General features: G+C 35.3%; 1 protein-coding gene across 1 annotated transcript in view; it reads right to left on the bottom strand.

Annotated features, from left to right (window-relative positions):
* Positions 1-25,500, bottom strand: part of KCND2 (potassium voltage-gated channel subfamily D member 2) — a gene marked incomplete at its 5' end in the record, with an annotated part of 305,547 nt that overhangs the window by 159,163 nt on the left and 120,884 nt on the right. The window lies entirely within an intron of this gene.

Raw genomic sequence — 25,500 nt, forward strand, 5'->3', positions numbered from 1 at the left:
ATATTTACACATACATGTATTTGTGAAGCAATATGGTGGTTGGGTAGTGAAAAGTAACAAATAACAAGTTGTTTGTAAATAGTTCAGGTTGCATCAATAAAGATTCCCTCTCTGATTCCCTTAGTTTTCAGATAGTCAAAGTGATCAAATTAGTACATTTCTAGATATGACCTAATCAATTAACAAAGTTTTCAATGTAATTAGACTAATACATATCAAAATCCTGTTTTTAAGTTTTACCTAATTGCAATAAAATACTCTAAAGTGGCCTATAATATACAGAAGAAAGCTTACTTTTTGGGTAACCTACAATTCCCTATTTCAGTAAAGAATAATTCTCTTGTCTACAAAACTTACATTGTTCATTACAAATCATTCTTATGATTTAGCAGTAAAGTCTAGTTTTCATCTTAACAAATCACCAATTGTTAGAAAAGATTTTTTGTCTTAACCATTCAACACTTATTAAAATACTATCTTATATTATAAGATTCCAAATTCTATAGTATAATTCAAAGTTTTATTCTAAAACCTTAATTTTGTTTTCCTTTAAGAATCTAAAACCTAAATATGAAATCAGTTTATATATATATATATATATATATATATATATATATATATATATATATATATATATATATATATATATATATATATATATATATTAAGATTCCCCTTAGTCCATCAAAAAAGATTTTTTAAATTCTGTCCTTACAAATCCCAAAAAAGAGACAAGTCTAAATCTTTAAATCTAACTCTTGCCTTCCTTTTGTGCCAATCAGGCTTCAATCTTAGTGTCTTTAAATTCTCAAATGTGTCTCCCTTTCTTCCTCCACCTCTTATTTGAATCCACGGAGACCATCCAAATGACAGTTTTGCCAAGCCTGGTGTTCCCTTTATAATCATTGAAATATTGCTTTAATAGCTCAGTTTTTGATGTTTGATGTCATTCTTGTTTCATTTCTATCTGGGTTAGGTAGAAAGTAATAGCTAATGTTGTTATTGTTTGATTAGCTGAATCCTCAACATATTGTATTTGAAGGCCTTTGATATCTTTACTCTTAATATTGCTTTCTTTGGATGTTGTTTTTTCAACTGTAAGTTTTGTAATTAAAGTTGGAGTTTGGACTTCAAAGTTCTCTGTAGGCTGCATTTGTTGCTCTTTGAAGTCTCCTATTTTAGTGTTAATTTCCAGTTCTTCTATTTGTTTTTGGGTTGTCAGTTCATCATTTAAGGTCAAAGTTTGGTCTGGTGGCTTTGAGTTGTCAGGTTTATCATGCAATTTGGCTTTAATTTGCTCAGTTATAGCCAAGATTGTGTCCAATATCAATTTGTAGTTAAGTGGTGGGATATAGTCATCCATTTCATTAGTGTTTATAGCTAAATCTTCCATGGAGGCTATTTTAATAAGAATCAGTAATTTTCCACCTCCAATCTTCCTAATTTCCAAATTAATATAAAGCTTTTTGTAATTAGCCTATTCTTTTTTCCTTAGTTCACATCTTAAACAGCAAATAGGGTAGTAGATCCCCACAAAAATATGAGCTTTTTAATAGGTAGAAATGAGATTGCTTAGTTTCTTTGCTTAATCAGATGGTGTTTTTCTTTCTTTCTTCACTTTAAGGCTTAAAATGTTATTCCCCCAAGTATACAAAAGCTGTTTTTTAAAAAAAAAAAAAGGGGGGGGAAAGAATTTTCAGAAAAGTCCCACAGGCAGGCAGGCAGGCAGGCAGGGGGATAAGAGAGGAAAGGTCTGGGGGGGCAGAGCCAGCTGTCAGAGTGGGCAGCTGTGTGAATGGGCTTCTCCGTTTCACAAAACCTCTCACCCAGCATTTGCAGGGGCTTTTCAGAGCCATAGGAGGTCCTGTAGGGACAGCCAAAGTTGCAGGCATCCCGGAGAACTTACATGAGCGGTGGCTCATGTTGGAGATCCGGAGAAAACCTGATGCAAGCAGACTGGGGAGAAGGAGGCCAGTAATAGCCGACATGAAGATCTGACAGAGGGATGGAACTAGCATCTATTTAGTGGAACAATGGTGGAACGGAGCTGATGAAAAGTAATTCCAAGATTCTTATATTTAAAAAGTGAAAGGGAGCACTTTTGAAGAGACGTTGATTAGAAGAGGGAGCCTTACCGAGAGGCAGCAAGCGGCAAGAGAAGCGACAAGAGATAAGGTGACAGGCAAGAGTGACAAGAAATAGCCAGGAACCGTGAGATCAGGCGAATGGATAGAAAGGTAACGGGAAAAGATAAGTTTTTGAGTCTTGGAGACTGAACTCTTGAGAAAACGAGTGTGGACTATAAGTAGAAGGAAAGTGAATATATATATATATTATTTGTAAAGAGTGGTATTAATTGAGTAATGTCTTAGGGGTTTGGTTGAATTTATTAATATCATAAGAGCCACAACAGATTAGAGATAGAGGACAGGGTGGCTGTTGATTTCGATATATCTCCCCTGAATAAGGAAATAGAAAAGGGAGTAGTGGTGGAGGGATATAGAGGGGGGGAAAGAAGGTGGAAATACCCCATAAAGAGTATTTTTCCTTCAGGGACCCTTCCCTGGATGTGTAATCAGTCGACCATATTCAAGGAAGTCCCAAAAACACTAGAGAATTCTTGACACTTAGACAGATCAGCCATCAAAAGACAGATTAAGATAAACAACATTTACAGATCATTGAAAAGAGACAATAAAAGAGCTAAAAAGGAAACAAAAAACAAAGATCCTCACCAACAATAAACACCAGATAAGCAGGGTTTAATACCAGAACTTACACTAGATAAGCAAAGCAGTAAACAATACCCTATTCAAGGGCGATGCCACGATGTCTCTGTACTTAGAAATATAAGAAGTTTGAAAGCTATGTTTTTCCACATGATACTCTACAGAAGTGAAAAGTTGGATTTTGAAGAAGCAAGATAGGAAGAATCACCTTCAGGACTATTAATCTTTTTAAAGTCAAGATAAAAGAGGTTCTCTTTAGCTACAGCCTGCTATGCCTTTTTTGAAATGTGCCATTTTAGGGATTTCTCTAGTGTTAAATAACAGCAAGGAGTATGGCTGCTAAGGCAAGCCAAAATAAGGAAGAGGGGGAAAAAAGCTGATGGAGAAACATAAAGAAATGAAGTTTGAAAGCTGTGATTTTAGTTTATTATTGGAACAACTTGTAGCTTGGTCTTCTTTGCTGTGGGTGGTTAAAATTTTTGGATCCTGATCAAAGAAGGAGCCAAGATGGAGGAGCAAATTATTAGAGATATATTTGAAAGGTCTCTAAATAAAATACGCCACTTTGTTAACCAGCTGTGTTCCAAGGATGATAAAAAAAAACCTCTTAAATTACTCAAGAGATGCAAGCATGTCCAGAAAGTTATCAAACTACCAAGGCAATTTCACAAACAGGTAAAAATGCAGAATTTATTGCAAATTCAGAATACAAACCTGACATTAAATTTTATTATGATGGTTGAAATATAAATCACTCAACCCAACTGAAAGAAGAGTGTCAAGAAAATCATCAACTTTTAAAAAGACTAATTTGGGACTTTTTCTTAACAAGATTGAGAAATCCATGATTAAAAGAGAGGCTTATAATTACTTGATAATCTTTCCAGAGAAGAGGATTCTACTCCATGAAGATAAGTTGGAGGGAGTGACTTAAACTTAATGAGTTAACTGGATCAAGGATGGATTTTTCTCAGTATGATATTTAATCTAAAATTTTAAGATGATTATATAAAAAGAAAATGACGTACTAGTTTAAAGAAAACTCTATGTTCTAAAAGGGATGTTTATAAAAGGGAAAAAAAGATTATTTTATAAGGGTAGTTTGGAGGGTGGAACCTAAATACTGAAGTTCAAAGACTGTATGTTAAGAAGTTAAAGAAAAAATGTACCAGAAAGTTTTGATTCTAGAAAAGTATTTAAAGAAAGTTTAGCATTTTTTTTAAAAAAGGATGGAAAAGAAAAAAAAAGTAGTTATCCCAGTAAAGTCAGAGAATTTGAAAGTATATAGTTAACTTTCTTAATAAAAATGGTGATATTTACAAAGATTATTAGGTGCAAATAGAAATGCATACTAGTCCCACAGCAAGGAAGATAAAACAGGAATGGTTAAATTGATCATCTTATTCAAAGATGAGAATATATTTGAGTCTGTTTTTCATTTGGACAGCACTTCTGGATTTTGTGCTTGTGATGAAAAAACAATGAAACTTTGACTTTGGTTTCATCAATTAGGTAGATTTGTTATAGAAATAACAACAAATATTATATATTAATATGCAAAAAGAAAAAGTTGAGGCTGGAGTGTTTTTACCTTGTACTGTACTAAAAAGAGTCAAAAGTCAACACTTTTTTTTCTTTTCCCCTTGTATCTCACACCTTCTTTTCTCCTCTCCTTTTCCCTCCCTTAATTTGCTATTTCTATTTTTCTTTGTATTTTATATACCACAGGTGTCAAACTTGCCATGTCACGTGATGTGTTGCGACCTATCACAGCTTTTTTTGCATTGCCGGCAATGGGGTGGGCGTGGCTTTGATATGATGAAACCAGCTCACGGGCTGGCAGTTTGACATCCCTGTTATATACAAATAAAATAAAAAAAGAATTTTCTAGTGTTTTTGGAATTAGCTTGGTCTAGGATGCTCACATTTATATCTTTCAGCATCTTCAAAATTTAGAAACATAAAGCCATAAACTCTGGTTCTCTATTTTGAGTGTTCCTTATCAAGAACAAACATTTTGAAAACTAAAATGCTTCTTCCACTTATTTATTATTTTAGTATGAGGAGATCTATCTCCTATTTCTCTTTTTTATCATAAAGAAGCCAAAACTATGACAAAACAATTTAGGTAATTTAGATGGCTCAGAATCTAACACCAAACTGATTTTTCATTTATTTAAAACATTTATAAATTACTTGTCTGCAAAACTATTCCCATGATGACACAGAAAATTAGAAGTCAACTCATATACTGTATATGCATTGTATGCTTTTTTCAATTACGGAAATTATGTCCTAATTATGTTCTGTGAGAGAGATGTTTGAAGGAACTGAGTTATACTTAGCTATAAAAAGAGAAGATGGGTAGATGGGAATAGATTCAGTTGTATAAATATATTTATTTTAAGCTCCCTGTCCACAAGCATAATTACTCACAAGTATGGCAACTATTCATGAGAGCAAAAATGAGATTATATTTGCCTTGTCATGTTTTTAAATGTAATCTGTTTATACTTATTTTATATTTATAAATATGTACACTTAAGTGTCCCACGTGTGCTAAGTTTCCTCAATAGATAAATGAAGAGTCAGTGTTATCTGAAAGCAGAGAGCTTGGCAGGAAAAATATTATTAGCTAATGTGTTAACCATATACTGAAAGGTTCTCATTGGTTTGCAAATTTATTGGGCTTAAAGCATACTGATCATCACTTTCAACTGCACAAATCACTTTCATTTGAGAATCATATCACATATATAAATAACCCAATTTTATATACTACTTCAAAGGTACACAAGTTCTTTCCTACTACTTAAAAATATTGAAGTTATTGCACTGCAGAAAATTTACTGTTTTCATTTTTTTTAGCATCGACTGCTGCTGCTTGTTTCATAGCTTCTCCATGTGAAAGCGGTTGACTCAGATTCATTTTAAAGACCTTTAGCCTCTCAGCAATTTAATGTGAAGAAAAGGGAAAGTCAATATCCCAGGAATTCACAAGGCATTTGGCCAATTTAATGAATGAGGGAGGGGAAAAGTCCTGGTTACCATGGTGATGATAGATGGAAGAAAACAAAAGTGTAAGCTCGCACATAAATGAAGGAAATGGAGTAGACATAGGGTTCAGTTCTCTTGGCAGTTCTGAAATAAAGCAGATTCTCTTATTGTTTGAACTGAATATCTGAAAAACTTCACTGGAATTGCAACACATCTGAGAGAATGCTTGAATGAATCATTTGCATCTGGGGATCCTAGGGCTTTACCCTATCCTAGGGTAGTCAAGTTGCTTGTAATGCTATATTTATTTATTTTTATTTATTTTTTTAAATTCCATTTATATCCCGCCCTTCTCCGAAGACTCAGGGCGGCTTACAAGCTTAGCAGTAGCCTTCATTCTATGTATATGCCTGCTTATTAGGGCTTTCACCCCCACCTCCAAGCGGCATTATTACAAAGTCAGCTTAATTGCCCCCAACAATCTGGGTCCTCATTTTACCTACCTTGGAAGGATGGAAGGCTGAGTCAACCTTGAGCCTGGTGGGATGCGAACCTGCACTAATTGCAGGCAGCTGGTGTTACTTAAGGAGGCATTAGCCCACTGCTCCACCAAGGCACAACGATTAAGATAAAATTTCTTCAAATAATGTCCTAGAACCTAATTTTTTTTATTTCAATCTTTTTCTTTTATGTCTTCTCACAAAATTCTTCAAATCTTTAACAAGTTTATTTTGTTAATTTAATTTAGGAAAGTTAGCCAGTCACTCTTTTGGTTCATTATTTGTGTATTCCTTTTAATTATTAAGATATCAACTGGTTTAATTTGTATGCCAGATGTAGCATCTTTTTCATATCTTTTACTATCATTTTAAAATCCACTTTCAGATCAGGCAGATCTCCCTAAAATTAACTGGGATCATTGTTCAAAAATATCCTTGTGTATGTCCAATGTAAAATATTTTGCTTCATTCTGTATTAGTAAGTAAAGTTTCAATGTTCTTTTCACTTAACTGTAATTGCTAGTTTGTTCTGGTTTCCCCTAGTGTCCAACCTACAAAGACTACAATTTGAGCAAAAAGATGTCTCCTAGAGATCTAACTCTGCTGGAGACTGCTGTCATGTAGACTCCTCATGCAGAACAACTGTTTGGATCATGAGTAGGTGATATCTAGTCTAGCTGCTCAGGGATGGGTGTAAATATCAGACAACAATGAAACTGACCAACAAGATTAACAAAACTCTAAAAAAGTTGCAGGAATTAAATCAAATCACCAACGAAGAATATCAGAGAATGAAAGCAATCAATTCAAACATAGCACAGTTCGATAGATTTCTGAAAGTGCACAAAGAAAACACCCCACTCAGACCAATCGTCTCACTCCTTGGCACTTACAACCTTGTGAAAGAAATGTGGAAATGTGGAAATGCCTAAAGCACCTAATCGGTGATTCCCAATATTCCTTTAACAACACCATGCGATTCCTGGACAAGCTCAAATACCTACACATTGATGAAGATGAAACAATGATATCATTTGATGTCTCTGCATTATTCACATCGGTAGATCTGAAACTAGCAATTGACCTAATCAAAGAACTAGTGGACAATTCGCAACCACCAAGAGGACCACTCACAACAGAAAACACACCACCTACTTTAAATTTGATGGAGAGGTCTCTGAACAACTGAAGCAATTGCCTATGGGAATCTCCTATATCTAGCCTGGTTGCAAAAGTCATCATGCAGAAAATTGAAGAAGTTGTACTTCCACAAATAAACCCCAAACTATGGGTATGTTACATAGATGACACCTTTGTGATAACCAAGCACAACCAGGTTGACCAAACCTACCAAAGAATCAACAACATCACCACAGACATCCGATTACAATAGAAACCAAGAATAACAATGAACTGCCATTCCTGGACATCCTTGTAATCAGAACCACCAATGGTCAACTTCTAATATCCATGTACAGGAAGGCAACACATACAGAGCAAATCCTCAACTTCCACAGCAACTACCCCAAATGCCACAAAGTTGAGTCAGAATACTATTCGAGAGAGTGGAATCCCATTGCAACACCACAGAAGCCAGATCAGCAGAACAAAAACAGTTATACAAAATCTTTGAGAGAAATGGATACCCACAAAACTTCATCTGGAAATCTCTACACCCAAAGCATGTATATATCTATATTTGCTTTTACATAAAGAATCTATTAGCCATAAGAAGAGTGAAAAATGCTGGAAGTGCTTTAGTTACAATGGCAAAGACATCATTTCATGCTGCATGGGAAAGGGCAACAAAAAACAATTCCTGTATTTTACTAAGAAAGCCATGTGCCAGGAAATATAAAATGGTTGATGATACAATGCTCAATAATGGGCCTCTCATGTTGGATGGCACTTAACATGCTACTGAGAAACAGTACTAATGGTGTTTATGATATGGCAACAGATATCTAATGTTGCCATACAGGAAAAGAAAATTGGAAGGCACAAAGCCAGACTTAAATAATAATAATAAACCTTTATTGTCAAAATACAACATGTGTACATTGAGATTAGCTGAGCCTCCCCCTGTGCTCCCTCCCCCCAACACACAGTGACAACAAACCCTCCATCCCACCACACCATGTGAACCAACTACACCACACACCGGCCTCCCAAGTCAACTCTGCATAAGATTATTTCAGTGATATGGGATTTAAGAAACACTAAAAATACAGGAAAACTCAACATAAAGAGATATGAAATAAATCAACTGCACATTGACATCTTAGGCATCAGCAGAGTTGAACTGGAATTGGACACTTAAAATAAAAATCATGCTGTTGACTAGTCAGACATAAAAAAATGAAGAAAGAACAGCATTGCAGTCATACAGATAGTTTTCATCTAATGACCAAAATTGTTAGATGTGGAACTGGAATCATGCTTGTTGAGCAAAGTGGTTTTTAATCAGTATGCACACATCCCAGCACTTCTGGTTGTGGTCATTAAATGATTAAGCAGAGAAACCAAAAGAGCTGCCTCCTGAAAGATTTCAGCTCTGTATAGAGCTGAAGGCCTCCCAATAGGCAGCATTTTGAGAGTGAAAGGGCTGCCTGCCTGATGGTTTGGGCTCTGCACAGACTGGAACTCATCCTGGCAGGCAGCCTTTTCACTCTCAAACTTTCCTGAACCCACCTTAGGATTTCAGTTAGCCTCCATGCACAGAGACAAAATCCTCCAGTCCCCTGAAAAGTTTTCCCTCCTGTTTGTGCATGGAAAGGAAATCCTTTATGGGGCTTCTTCAGGAACGGAGCAGAAATCCTAAAAATATCAACTCCATTCTTGCAGCTCACTGAAGGATTTCATCTTCCCTCCATTGCCTTTGCTTGCAACCTTTCTTTCTGTGGAAGCCAGCAGAGAAGATTGGAAAAGGCAATCATATGGTCACAGGGCACTTGACAATTGTCGTAAGTGCAAACTGATTGCCAAGCACCCAGACTGTGATCATGTGACCATGGTGTGCATGTTTGTGACATTTTGCGGGAATTGGAAATGCTTTACAAGTCAGAAAGCACCCTTTCCAAAGATGTCATTAATTTGAGAAATCATGAAATGAACAATTGTTAAACAAGGAGTAAAGGTAAAGGTTCCCCCACACATGCGTGCTAGTCGTTTCTGACTCTAGGGGCCGGTGCTCATCTCCGTTTCAAAGCCAAAGAGCCAGCGCTTGTCCGAGGACGTCTCCGTGATCATGTGGCCAGCATGACTAGACGCCAAAGGCGCATGGAACGCTGTTACCTTCCCACCATAGTGGTCCCTATTTTTCTACTTGCACTTTTACGTGCTTTCAAACTGCTAGGTTGGCAGAAGCTGGGACGAGTAACAGGCACTCACTCTGTTACGCAGCACTCGGGATTCGACCCGCCAAACTGCCGACCTTCTGATTGACAAGCTCAGCGTCCTAACCCACTGAGCCACCGTGTCCCTGTAATCAAAAAGGATATAGCAAAGAAGGTATTTGAGTACAATATGATCAAATGAATTCAGTTAGATTTTGTGCACAGCTCTTTAATATAATGATCATTCAAGTTTAACCTCTGATGCAAAAGATGTTGGAAGAAATTTGAAATTGACAGAACATGCAAGCAAGATGTGGAGACTTGAATCCCACAATTGGAAATATTAAACATGAAAATAATTGAGACCCAAATAAAGCAAGAGAACAACTTACCAATTTCTGCCAATCCAATGATTTCTTCACTTCTGTTATTTCCAGTAATCAAAACGAGGCTTATATACCTGGAGATTGCTAGATATAGTACACTGAAATTTAATTGAGGTGGTAGAATTCAACTGTAACAGCAAAGATATAGCCAGGGCTGACTGTGGGACAGATCACAAGTTTTTCATGTGTAATTTCCAAGTCAGAAAAAGCAGAAAAGAAAGCAACCAATTCACACAATTTGATCTTGAGCAGAAACCCACTATTTTCGAAGAGACTATCTGGAGTTGCTCTGAAGCAACTGAAACTCATTGATATGCAACCAGAGTAACTGTGGTATAAATGTAAAGAAGTTACAAAAGAAACTACCTAAAATCAAGAAACAGAAGAAAGTAAACTGGGTATCAGAACAGTGGAAATTGCTAAGAAGAGAAGAAAAGTCAGAGCCAAAAAAGACAAGGATGTCGGGAGGAACTAAAAAAAAAATGCAGAGAGATGTAGTATTGATTCTTGTCTCTTCTAATAACAAAAATTATAAAAGTTTCAAAGATGGAAATAGACCTGGAAAAACAAGGAAAGCCTTTCCAAAGATTTCTGAACTCAGAAGGAGAACTGGTATGTTAACGAAAGCCTATGGACAAATTATTACCGATTGAAAGAAGATGGAAGGGTTATACTGAAATTCTGTACAGTTAGCGACTGCAATAACTAAGATAATCCACATAGAAATATAGAAGACTAATGGGAGAAAGGAGACCTTGTGGTCCATTGACTCTGCCCTTTGAGTTTATTTGTTTTTTGTTTTCTTTTTAATTTATTTATTATTTTTAGTTATTTATTTTTATATTTCAGTTATTTTTCTCTGATTTTCTCTCTGGTTTAGAACATATGCTAACAAGGCTGTTGCATGAGAAATTATATCTGCATGCTTTTGTGTACCAGCTATAGAACCATAAATTTGGAAATATTTTCCAGACTTCAGTTTTCTTGCCAGTGCTTGTGAGCACTTGCTTGAGCAAATGATCATTCTTCATTTGTGGACTAGAAATGAAATGTTTCAGCTAATTAATCTCTATTTGTGATTTACAGTAGAAATAATTCTGTCCCAAATTAGTGAAGCATTAGTGCTTAAATCCTGTGAAATATTCCTTTATGCTTGCTCCTTTCTGCTCACTTGCACCTATGTGAGTCTGTAATATATGAAAATGGAGTCTATCTGACCAAAAACTTTGGTTCGATAAGCTTTAATGTTTTAATTATAGAATTTTGTTTTATTTCTATTTTAATGTCAACTTCCTTGTATTCTACTACAGAGCCTCAACTGAATGCATTGAAATCCTAAGTTTTGTATCAAGCCCTATAACAAGCCAGGTCTTTGTTCAATTTGTGCTAAAAGTGATGAAGTTTATCTTCTTGGCTGTGATCTGGAAGGTAAATTAGCATAATTACCCGTTTTGCAAGAAGTGGGTCTGAAGCAGAGAACAGCTTGTCTAAATGCAGCAGAAACAAAATTTGTAACTCTTGTTTCTTAGTCACTGTGCTGCAATACCTTTCAATAAGAAAAGTGAACATACATTATTCAGGAATCCTGATTGTTCAAGGCATATTTTTTATCAAATAATTATGACCAGAATACCAAATTGCAGACATGTTAGAAAAGCAGCATATGTTACAGGAGGCAATTTACAATGTGTGTCAAGCATCTTGTAGAAACGATAGAGCTTTCTTATAGTATAAAAAGCTTTCTGCCCAGATGTCTGTGCCAATTGTTCACACTAGGGCTTTTCTTTCATTCAGTCACACTTCCTCTAGGGAACAAAATGAGGAAAGGATTTACAATTGATGAAATATTTCCTGGAAGCTAAAACATCTCATATTTTTATGGAGAAATTTAACATAAAGTATTATGTATATACTGTATTTCCTATTTAGTACAAGCAATAGTTAAGTATAATATTCTTCTTTGTAAAAGAAAATCATTTAGTTCCTAATTTTGGTTACATAATAATAATTTATGTAATAAATTATAAATAATTATAATTATAATTTATGGCATAAATAATGCCATAAAACGTTCTAAAAAAACTTTTTCTAGTCTTATTGTAGTGGAGACAGCAGCTGGGGTGGGGGTTGGCACTGCCTGGGGGGCTCTGCTGGAGCTCTGCCGATTCAACATGGAGGTCTGGAGCTCCGGTGACCTCTCCTGTGGCTGGCGGCAGGACACCACCAGGAAGCAAAAGGGAAGAGGTGGGGAGAAGAGGGGGAGTGATTAAAAAGGAAGAGGAGGTTGGCTGTGGAGTCTGGATCCTTTACTTTTTTTGGTGGGGCAAGCTGGACAGAGGGAGAGCGAGGGAGGAGGTTGGCCAGGGTTTTTTAAAATTCTTTTCGATGAGGCAAGCTGGACGGAGAGGGAAGAGGAGAGAGGGAGGCTTCTGTGGGGTAAGCAGGACGGAGAGAGAAAAGGCAAGAGAGAGGTTTTTGTGGGGCAAGCTGGACAGAGAGGGGTGAATAGAAAAGGAAAGGTTTCTGTGGGGCAAGCCAGAAAGAGAGGGAAGAGAGAGGTTTCTGTGGAGCAAGCCTGGAGGAGACAAGGGAATAGAGAAGGAGAGGTTTCAGTGGAGAAGAGGCAAGAGAGAGGTTTCTGTGGGGCAAGCCAGAAAGAGAGGGAAGAGGGAAGAGAGAGGTTTCTGTGGGGCAAGCCTGGAGGAGACAAGGGAATAGAGAAGGAGAGGTTTCAGTGGAGAAGAGGCAAGAGAGAGGTTTCTGTGGGGCAAGCCAGAAAGAGAGGGAAGAGGGAAGAGAGAGGTTTCTGTGGAGCAAGCCTGGAGGAGACAAGGGAATAGAGAAGGAGAGGTTTCAGTGGAGAAGAGGCAAGAGAGAGGTTTCTGTGGGGCAAGCCAGAAAGAGAGGGAAGAGGGAAGAGAGAGGTTTCTGTGGAGCAAGCCTGGAGGAGACAAGGGAATAGAGAAGGAGAGGTTTCAGTGGGGAAAGGCCAGAGAGAGAAAGAAGATAGAATAAGGGAGGTTCCTGTAAGCTGCTGAGAGAGACTGACCATCACTATCTCATGTGAGCTGTCTGTGAGAGACTGACCACTATTATCTCATGTGGGCTGCTGCTGCCAGAGATGTGAGCTGCCAGTTGACAGAGACTGACCACCATCACCTCACGTGAGCTGTCTGCAAGAGACTGACCACCACTATTTCATGTGAGCTGCTGCTGACAGAGACTGACCGTCATCACCTCACGTAAGCTGCTTGCTGAGAGATTGAGCATCATCACCTCATGTTGAGTTGCTGCCAACAGAAACAGAGCACCACTGCATCATGTGTCTCTGTCAAACAGGGGTGCCCAAGTAAGGGACCCCTTGGACCGGCAGCCAGACCAAGACGGCCAGGAGAACCCAGACTTCAGCAGCCCTTTTGGGGATGGCACTACATAATTATCCACCAAGAACAGATAGTGGGAATGGTTTCTTTTCAAAAAGATTTTCAGGTTTTAGTTAAAGAAAAGGCTTTACTTAGCAGGTTTGGCTCTTAACAACTTTGATAAATATCCATCAGTCTGGAAGAAAGCCTTGCTCTCATATGGCATTGTTGTTGGTGCAATACTATAAAGCTAGAAAGCCTGTTGAGCAAGGCATTAGAGACAAATCCATACAAAGCCATCAAATGTAGGTTAAGTATTAGGAATTAACATTAGTAGGAAGTCATCTAACTACAACGCTTTTTAATGCTGCTTCATCAGTTTTAGGCAGTGTTTTTCTTCTTCCAGCCTGTCTCTGTGTCTCTCTGCTCAGCCTACTCAGATTTCAGTCTTACTTATTTTGTTGCAATTACACTATTATTTCAAATCTTTACTTCATTGATTATATTAAAATAAACTTCCTTTTATTCTCTCTATGTGGGATATTTTTTCTTAGCAACACAGCCTGGAAACTGTTACAGAAACAAATTGGAAAACAATTATTTAAAGTTTATACCTGGGGAAAGGAAATACATTGTTTTGCCTTTTTAAATTTCAAGTGAGAGGGACATCTCCCTACTTAAGAGCAGGTAAATGTCTTTCACCTGGGGTAATATTTATCATTTATACATAATTTATGTACTACATACATTGTACATTCTGGATGGTATGCAAGACATAAAATATTTAATTATCTAGGAAACAAAATAAAAGCACCAATAATACTTGATGATAATTTTTCTTCAGATGTTTTACTTCCTGCATTTGGTAATTATAATAGACCTCCTTCAAACTGAACACAAATATAATTTCAGAATGACTATATCATGTAAGTTTCTTCAGAAATATGAAATTAATTTTTATTGACTATAATGTATTTATTTTCATAATGCTTCTGATACACTGCAAGAGTTCAACTAAAAGTGTTTTGCTCTGATTTTCATTTGTACTCAGTGTCCAACGCATCTCACTGCAATGTCCAACAAAATCAGCCAGCACTGATGAATTCCAGTTGCCCTGAAAGTGTTTTTCCATTATGATAGTGTCCTGGTGAAACTTTTCACCATGTTCATCATTGACTGCACCTAGATGTTAGGGAAAGAAGTCCAAGTATGAATGCAGAAAATGAATTTTCAGTGACATATTGTACTTCATGGTCTTGTATGCTGTAAGAAGTGTGTCAGCCAGCTGAATGTAGTTTGGTGCTCAATAGTTGCCAATGACATCCATGGGATTTTCTCTGGGCCAAAATGTTCAACCACCCTTAAAAACAGTCCATAAGTCTCTCTCAAACAAAAGTAGTCAAAGATCAATTTTTTTCTTTCACTCCAAATAGTTTTTAAAATTAAAAGTCAGACTTCAGTCATTATTTGTAATCCAAGAAAGTCAGCAGGTTTCAGAACAATTATAGCTCCCACCCTGTAGCCAGCTGCTCTCTGTTGAACTAAGAGTTACCAAATATCAAAGAAGCTCAATAGTTATCTAAATCTGGGCATTCTGCCAAGTTCACTCTAGCCATAACAGCTATACTCTATCCCACCACTAGATGTCATCATATATCCATTTTTAACTCTTAAAACGAAAAGTTAATTTATTGTACTTCACCCCAATATTCTTTCAAAGAGAAAATCTTAACAGTTTCCTCAGTTTTCAAGTTTGTCAAGGCTATAGCTTTGTATTACTTCCACTTTGATGTTATGTATTTCTGTCCCCCATAAAGAATTAAAACGCCACTTCCATTTCTCTGGAAGGATAGGGCCTCAATTCTCTTCCTTCTCACATTTGGTTTTTTTTTTTTTTGTTTCTTGGGAATTTGTCTTTTCCAGGAAATCCAGTTGCAAAGTATTAAAAAGAGGATCAATATTCTTATCCAGTTCCAAGCATGCTGTTTACAATCTGCTAATTAGTGCTTTATTTGTTTGGTTGTCAGTAGCTTGGACTGGCCACAAGAATGCAGCCAGTCTTTCCCCTGCCCATTTGGAGGTCTTTTCTCAGATCAAATGGATTGACTGCCATCTCTCTGTGATTGACAAGAGTCCCCTCCTTCTTCATCACCTCTCCAGGGTGACTTTAGACCCCTTTATAGGGCCCCCTGGCAGGGAGAAATCAGCCATAGGGGAGCAGAGCTTTATTTTCCCTCAGCTGCAGTGCCACGACGCAAACCGGAAGTCAATGTGTTTTTTTGAATGGTTGCAAGGTTATTTGTTTTATGTTGATCTACAACTCAAAAGCAAACAAACATTTATTCTGGCTTTCAAAAGAGCAATCTTATATTTTCTTATTTGTATACCATTAAAATACATAGAGAGCTGAAAAATCTAATTATAGTTTATTCCAAAATGAATGTTAAACTTTGGCATTTGCTATCAATTCCTGTACTGACCTATCCCATAATCTTTGTTAAATATAGTTAATATTAATAATATTAATAGTAAGATTTGTATTTGTTCAGTGTTGGGAAAATGAGAACAAAATTGGAAGAAGACAGGATCAAGAAAACACTGGACTGTGTAGTATTGGACAGATCTATGTTGAGGAAGTTAATATGTATCACTGAGTAACAAATGGACCCAGACAACACATTGTTTACTAAGCACGTATGACTAGTAATAACAGAACATTAATATATATATATATATATATTAAAAATACATTAAGACTTTGCAAGACTCTGTTACTAAAATTTTATTAATAAGAGTAATGTTAGTTTGCATGATTTGTTTGTTAGTCTGCTCTACCTTGAAGGGCTGTCATTAAGCTAGATAATATAAACACTTGAACCTGTAAGACGTTATAACAATTTGAAACCATCCCATCTTGTAAGTAGACTACTACTTGCAATAGCCCTGGTAAGACTTGGTTAGGAATATTGTAATCATAATCCAAGTAATTAGAAGTGAAATGCTAACAAGAAAAAAACATAGTATATTTACAATGGTACATGCACATTAAAAGAGAGAGAGGAAAAAAAGAAACAAAGCTTACAAAATACGTTGAAGTTTGGTAACCTCCACAAGGCTCAGAATCACTTTACTTGGAGGAGTTGTTTGCATTTGATCATAGCTCAGATACAGAAGTGGGCTATGCTTCTAAAATCCCCACAAGAGCTAAAGAAATCAGTTTGCATCATGCTAGGGTATTGTGTGATGAATGTAAAGATGAAAGTATCTTGGACAACTCTATAAAAAAGGCAATACACATGAACTTTTTGGAAGTGGTTGATTAATTAAAAGCTAATCCAATCTCCTTTCCCCTCTCCGTTCAACTCCCTTCTTCCCCATGTTGTAACTATGATTTTACTTAGATTGTACTTTCATTTGATTGTATTACAAATATTTATCTCTGCTAATTTTAATGTCTTTATGTTGCAAGTTGCCCAGAATTACTTCAAAACAAGATAGGAAGCAAACTTAAAAATAACACAAAATAATATAAAATAATACAAAAATAATTTGTATCTCTTTAACAGAGGGAGCATTTAAGAATATTTACAGAACACTATTTAATGAAATCCACTCTGAAATTATCTTCTCTCCTTGGTTTGCTTTAAAATTAGCACAAAATCCAACAGCATGGCTTTGGCAAACTCTTCATAATTAGAATCCTATAAATGTGTTATGTTTTATAACTACATTACCAGGGGAAAAGCTTCATTAATTACCATTCTAATAGAAATGTATGTGTTTTAAAACACACCTGCTTTTATGTGGAAAATTCCATTTCCCATGTTATCATGCTTACACTTGTTTTTTTTAAAGAGCAAAAACAAGCCATATTTTTCTTAGTTTATTTAATAAATCCCAATTTTAAACCTCAAACACTTGTATGCTTTTGTGTCAAAGTACCTATTTTCAGGATCATTTATGTATAAAATGCCTTGAATGTCAAACAGTTTTACCTTATAAAGAATTCAGTACTTCCTACATTTATTTTTCGAGCCATTCATAGCAATTCTACTAATAGTTTGAAAGGCTCTAATTTGAGAACTAGTTTGAATTGAAGTCGAGCCAACATCCCCTGAAGTTCTAGACAGGGGAGTCATCTTAAACTGTCAACAATCTTCTTGATCTGTTTACAGTTTAATGATATTCCTCAGCTCCTTTAGCAATGCACATGCAATACAAATTAGCAGCATTTATTACAAGGTCTTCTCTTGAAAATAGTAATTATAGCATGGAGACCTATTAAAGAATGACTTGGTTGAGGGATTTAACATGCTAAGCATGCACCCTCATGAATGAACACCACAGAATTTACTCCCTAATCTAATTTAGGAAAAGGTCTGCCTAGTTCTGTCATAATAAAGCTATGAAGGAATTTGTTTTAAAAGATTTCCACTGAAGATTCTTTGCTACTGTTTTTTTTCTTTTATATACACATACATACATGTGTGTATATACACAATCTATACAAAGGATCTAAAATAGGCCTTATTTCCCTATTCAAAAATGCCTGGGCATATATTGAAAAAGATTCAAAAGAATTTCAGCTACAAAACATCACTACTTCATTCTTCAGGAATCCGTTCTTCAAAGTTACTGTGATTCTTAAAGCAATGGCATCTTTTACTGGCTCTTAAGAATACCTTTTGACTAACGTTGGGTTGATTTAATCAATCGCAGAAAAGTGCTGAGCTGTTCACAAAGTTAGAGCATTTTCTTCTGAATTATTTTCAAAGTGTGCATAGTTCTTGGGATGTATATCAAAACTATTCATGCATCCTAAAGTCTGGTTTGCAAAAAAAGTCATTTATTTATTTACTATTTATTTATTTTGGTTTGCACAAGAAAGTTCTGTATTTATTTATTTATTTAAATTCTGAATTTGTTAAACCCTTTCAGAAATCATTCACATGGCATGCATGTTCCCTCTATGGCTTTTTTGGACCTACTGTAGTTACAATCCCTTCAACTTTGATAATGACTTAAACAGGAGAGAAAAAGAAATGTCACATTATTTTCTGGTAGCTGACACATAATATATATTATTAGGATGGCTAAGAAAAATAAATAGTTTCCTAGCACAAAAAGCTATATAAATTGCCTTCCAGATGTCTTATTTTTTTCCCCAAAGGGTAAAGTTTCAGTTGTTGTGGCAGGTTATATTCACATCTGCCTACTAAAGACGTTAGCATTTGTCAAATACAAATTGATTTTTATCTAAACTGTCCTTCAGCCTCTTTAGCTCTTAATTAGGTTTTGAATGTGAATGACTTTAAGTGCCTTTTCTTTATGTTCATGATTCTACATATAATTTCACCTTCAATCAGTGATGTTATTCTTTTCTTCTAAAATGCAAAAAAAGTTAAGAAGTATGATGCCATAAGATATTATATGACAAAGTAAGGGACGGATTGTTAAAAGGGTTTCAAAGCAGGAGAAGGTGAAGTGTATGGTAGTAATCAATAGTACTGGACACTCTAGTGATCATTAGATTGAATTAATATCCCATTCCTTCAATCAATTATACTAGAGCAGGAGCCTGTGAAAGTTTTCATTAACAGGTGTTTCTTCAAGATATATACTGTCCACAAGTGATTATTGGAGTTTACTTGAGACATAAGGAATCTCCTGAATTTTCTGTAGGCCTGGGTTTACAAAAAAAGTTATTGTCAATTTTAGAAACTTGTAATAGATAAATTAATGATACTTGGTGAACAACTGTGCAGGTCTGGATTTTGGTATACCATGCTGTAATGCATCTGTAGGCCACCTGATGCCTTTTCAGTGCTTTGGATTGCAGTCCCTTCCATCTGCCTTGGATGATGAGAACTGAAATTCAAATATTAGAAGTTATTTCAGTTCTATTGCCAGAAGAAGAGGATGACATAGAAAGACCTAGAATTATTGTTTTGTTGTTGTTGTTTTCCACCCTCTGTAATCTACTGTAAGATTTTCATGCCATTCATGGAATAATTTAAATATATTCAAAATTAAACAATGTGAGGAGAAAGCATGGTTCTCTCCATCAGTTAAGATGTTCTAACTTTCTGCTTGAATTTACAGCAGTTAACTAATTCAAGCAGAATTTAGGTGGGGATACTCAACCGCTTGTGAACATAATGGATGCAATACCATCTAAAAGCATATTTGAATGTGAATGTCTTATTCAATTTGATCTTTTTTTCAGTGGCTTTGGCTGGTTGACTGGTTAGGTTTGGATTATTTGTCCTAGAGATGTCTTTCCCATTTTTATACCTTCCCAAACAATTTATTTCTACAGAATTTCCAGAATTTCCAGGAGGTATGTATTATTAGAATGCTTCTTTAGCATACTTTGGCATGATATGGCATCCATACTTCATTTCAGTATAATGAATTACTTTTAGAATATAGAGGTGTTTTTCTTGAAAATTCTGAACTGAATGGGAAGCAAACATATTTAAGGAACAATTTTGTGCAAAATTACAAAATGCCTTTAAATATAACTTACACAAATATGAGTACAAAACAACTAATGAACATTATTTTCAGGTACAGTATATTAACTGCACTGCTCATAATCTGATCCTTTTAAAAATTACAGTTTGCAAAGAGTTTTCTATAGATAAGAGTATAATCAGTTTAAAATCAAATATATTTTAAACAGATTAGAGCTGTATTCTTGAGAGGTAATAACTGAATATAAGTATTGGAAAGCTCTATCAAGGTTCCCTTTTTGCATCAATTTGACTATTGTTCAGAAATGCGCAGTTCACAATAGATACAATTCCAAAACAAGCTTTTACCTTTAGAAAAATAAATCACAAAGTGACATAATATTTGCTTTTTATATTAAAGCCCTGTGGTACAATAGAATAATAAAGTATCTCAAATGATTTTAAACAATTTATTTCTAAATATAAGATTTCATTCTTCAGAAGCACAGACGTTATCCTGAAACTCTCAAATGAAAAAGGTAAGCATGCTTATTTTTTCATATAAATTACTTATTTTATGTAAAAATAATTACTTGCTTTTACTTGTAACCACTTGTGATTCAAAGGAATGCAGACTTCAGTGCTCAATCACAGGTCTTATTTTAGATTCTGTGAAAGAAGGATGAAATCTTACTGTTAGAAATGAGCTGCATTACACACAGGGGTAGAGAAGAAAGAAGAGAAACAGGAAGAAAAAGATGAAATATCTAGAAGACCAGCATGTCATGGCAATATTGCAAATAGCAATAGCAATAGCACTTAGCCTTATATACTGCTTCACAGTGCTTTACAGCCCTCTATAAGCAGTTTACAGAGCCAGCATATTGCCCCCAACAATCTGGGTCCTCATTTTACTGACCTTGGAAGAATGGAAAGTGTCACGTTTCCGACATATGGGCATTTCAAGTGACTCTGAGGCATTATTTACCTTAAAAGTCCTTTATTAGCCTAATACACCAGCAAATGCTTCCTCAAAGGAAGCTGGAATCTGAAATCTCCACCCATTGCACAATATATTAAAACATAAAGCTCTACCTTTCTAATTTTGTCATTAATTATATTCTCCAATTAATTTAAAGAATCAGTTTCCGTTCTGTTAGAAAACCCAGCAAGGTCATGTTCTTTAATTACAGATGGCCTTGAAGGTACAATCCTCCTTTTTCCCCCTCCCAACCTTAAACTCAATCTCTTAAAGCAATACACAAGTTTAACATATGAAATGCCTACTTTTTCATCTCTTGTCAAGCAATAATATTCGATGTTAGCAGTGTTGACATCAGGCTTGAGTCAACCATGAGCAGGTGAGAATCAAACTGCCAAACTGCTAGCAGCCAGCAGTCAGCAGAAGCAGCCTGCAGTACTGCCTTCTAACCACTGTGCCACCACAGCTCTTATGCTAGCATAAGCCTAGATTGTGTGCCTAACAACCCTCACATCAATTCTGCCATTATCTTTTTTGATATAATTGTCCATGTAAAACAGGTATGTTGGCATTGCTTTGAACCAATGATATTCTGACAGGAGCTGTTCTTCTAGGCTCCCTGAAACCACTCACTGTGGGTACCGCAGAATTTCTGAACTCTCACCGAATTCTATCACATTTTAAGCCAACTGAACTAAATCCCCATAAATTCAGTATTGATAACAGGGCACAAAAGATACTGTTTCCCAGTTTGATGCAGAAGATTTTTCTAACTGTAAAAAGAACCTAACAAAAATCATGACGTTCCTGTGGTCTCTAGATCCTTTAAAGTCATTAGTACATTACTTTTAATTGCTCTTTGTAAGGGATGTGCGTGCAGGTGTGTCATAATGATAGCCACTGACAGTTTTAACCACAAAACATAATTACAAAAACATTTCTGGAATGAAATTACAACTCTAATAAAATTAGAATTATAATGTATCTACAGTATATCTTGATATGACTAGTAGTTTCATGCAGCCTCCTAAGATAGTAATGGAGACTTCATAAGCCTTATAGGGATAAGGGCCCAAATACTGCAGCAAAGTGGCATTAGGTAAGTTATAATCACACACACTCAATCACACTGAATAAAGCAGAGGGCTAGATAAATACTGTAAGTAGAAGACTTCTGTGGACACAAAAATGAAGGGTAAATTGAATTGGAGAAAAGAGTTAATGGATCTTATAGTTTATTTTTAATTTGACAGTTTTATGGATTTGTTATTGAACTACTTTTAGTGAATAATTCATTTATATTTTGACTGTATTGGATGTGTTTGGAATCATTTTAGCAGCATAGAAATAAATCAAGACATTGCACCATTGTTAATCAACCCTGAAAAAGATACGTGAATCCTATCTGAGGCAACCATTCTGATTATTGGAAGAGAAACCTCTCAGAACAACTTACAGAGTTGATGCATCACCTTTTTGTTGACAAGTAAATGTATAGAAAAAGGAAGTGAAAAATACCTGAGCATTTTGGTTGTGACACCTCTGAAATGCATTATCCCTCAAAATAAAGGTTACATTTGTTACAGTTGAAACACTCACCTAAATAAATAAATATTTAATATTCACTGTGAGATTTTGAGAGCCCCAGGAGATAATGTAGCACTAATTATAATCATTAGTAATGTGTGCGTTGTTTCTTGAATGTAGTCAATATTTTTAAAACTCTACTCATTTCTTGGATATGTTGTGCATGGCAGGGTTCCACAAGGCCTGGCCAGATATATAAAGGTTAGAGTGGCACATCGACAATGATTCAAGTGAGGCGAATTATGTCATTTAAGACACTTGTGCAGTGATGTCATGCTGTGCATGATGCAACTCCTGCTATCTCCATGGGCACACTCATAGCACAATGCTTCAGTCTGAGCTTTGGGATGCAACACAACTTCCCTTTCCAGAAAACATAACAAAACTGCCCTGCTGCATTGGTAGGAAGGTGTAGCTTTTGCCCAGACCTCTAGGAAATGTGCTGGAGGAGGTGCAGGACCAGTCGTGTCTTCACAGAGGGGGTCAAAATAGCAAAGATAGTGGCCACAACCATGCAATCAAAGCCTTGTCCCCATTTTACATGCATCACAATGTTTGCATGGTTGTGGCTGTAATTTTCACTTCTTTTGACCTCATTGTGCAGCAAAACACAGAGTACTTCAACAAGATAAAAAGCGCCATTGCTGTTTCTTAAACACAGCCCCTTGCACACACCTGGTACTTTTAGAAATAAATAATGAAATCAAATATATTTAATTCATGTGAAGTCTCTCTACATACTGCATTAAATCCTGGCTTCCAACAAACATATCAAAAGTAAGCCAACTGTGTTACAATGTGTGAACTTAAGGGCAGGCCTTTGTTTGGTCCAGAAAGCAATACTGTATACTTTGCAACTGCCTACTTTGGACTGAATTTGCCCATGAACTAACAGTTGGAAGAGGAGGTTTATTAATTCCAATCTCGGAGGGAATTCCTTCTACAAAGACCCCAGCATTTTAGACAATAAGGATTAATCTATGGGAGTTCTTTGCTCTTCAAGGATTGGATGCAACATAACATAGCAAAAACGTACACAATGCTTTATTACAACACACAACTTCCCTAACAACAGGCTATCATTGTAAATCAGTGCCACCCTTCTAGGACTTGCAGGATGATGTTGCCACATAAATACAGTATATCTTTAATACTTACCTTTTAATGCTAAGTTCAAACTAAAGTCTGGAAATCCTTAAAGTAACATACAACTTTTGCCTTTTTCTAAAAAGTGGTGGGAAGGAAGATTATCTGCAGGACTTCCCAACTTCACTCACATAGCTATTTTGGGGAGTTAAATTATGAGATGTTTTGTTAGGTCTTGACGTTTTGTTCTTAAGCTTGTTTTTGCTTGTCATTAGGTAGCATAGAAGTATTTTATTTATTTTAAGATTAAAAAGTTTTAAAATAAAAAAAATTACATTATAAATTTTCAAAAGGTGAAAAATTCCTAAGATGAGCAGTTGGGGAATGTCTCTATGTCCCCATGCAAGTACAGTAAACAAACACAATTAAGGACAAGTTGTTTGTTTCTTAATATTGTTGGCCATAGTAGAAAACTCCCACATTTAAACAATTGCTCTTGATTTTTTGCAAACTAAAATTCTAATGCAGCTGAAATCATTCTTCTTTTTCATGCAAATCAGCCACTTTTCTTTATTTTTACTATTCTTTTATAAGGCCTTAGCCACCACATTTATTTTTCTCTTTTCTATTTAATTGGAATTGACTGGGCTCAGTGCAGGCAATGATCATATAACTTCTGTAATGTGTAGGAAGACTATACAATGACAAGATAATTCAGGCATTTGTAGTTAATGTTATTGCCTTTAAATGATAAAATAAAATTTTTGACTTATCATTCATATTACAAATTTTATATTTCTGTACTACAACAGTCCCTTTGAACTCCTTGTCTGGGTACTAACATGATTACTACTTGTTTCATGCATTTGGTATAATGCAAATAAAGCATTTGTCATAAGGTTGATGCCTATTACTTTGGGAAAATGAATGACTCAAGGGGTCCTTGGTGCTGCCTAAGCTTGCTTGTTTTCTTCCAGATGTTTCATTACCCTAACTAGGCAGCAGCATCAGTGCTAGCAAATATTTTCCTTCAATGAATGACTTGTTTTGCAGTTATTTATTTGGTAGCTGGAGACAATTAAGTCCAGATAAGCTTTTTATTTAATTGACATAATGGTGGATTTCAAATCACATTGACAAAAGTTTGAGGAGAGAAATGTGAGTTCAAAGAGTGAGTGCTGCCCAAAGTAATTTCTTGTGAAATGGGCAGTTATATAAAGTTATTATATTATATTATATTTATTATTATATTATATTATTATATTATTATATTATTATATTATATTATATTATATTATATTATATTATATTATATTATATTATATTATATTATATTATATTATATTATATTATATTATATTATATTATTATATTATATTATATTATATTATATTATATTATATTATATTATATTATTATATTATATTATATTATATTATATTATATTATATTATATTATATTATATTATATTATATTATTATATTATATTTACTGTTTGCAATCAAATTCTCAACTTGATGCTGCTAGCCCTAACATCCAATTTCTATATAATGCAGAAATACCCAAACTGTAAAGCTGGTTGGTATATATTTTTGAGAATGCAATCCAGGATGAACCATTTCATATTCAGTCTTAAACTCAGATTTTGTATACTTTTTCATAAAAGCCAAGAAACTCATTCTCATATGGTGCTCTATTAAATCAGGTATAATGCTTTCATTATTTTATCACTTTTCATTTTTTCTGTGATGTTACACATTCTACATGGTTTTTTAAATCTTAGTCTTCTTAGTCACAAATTAAGCTCAGACTTAAAAAAGTGTCTAAAAATATCCAGTGAATTTTCCTTGCTCACTAAATATTTGGAACCTGCCTTAAATTTAATTGCTGTATAGCATTCCACACCATGCCATTTTTCAGCATGATTCATTTATTTATTTATTTATTTAGTTATATTTATATACCGCCCTATTCCCTGAGGACTCAGGGCGGTTTACAGGGAATTAAAAATCCAAAATACAAAAATTAAGAACAAATTAAAAAGTATTAAATTAACCCTGTAGTCAGTTAAAAAACCCCA

This window comes from Vipera ursinii (genome assembly GCF_947247035.1).
Source record: "Vipera ursinii genome assembly, chromosome: 6".
NCBI classification, from domain to species: Eukaryota; Metazoa; Chordata; class Lepidosauria; order Squamata; family Viperidae; genus Vipera; species Vipera ursinii.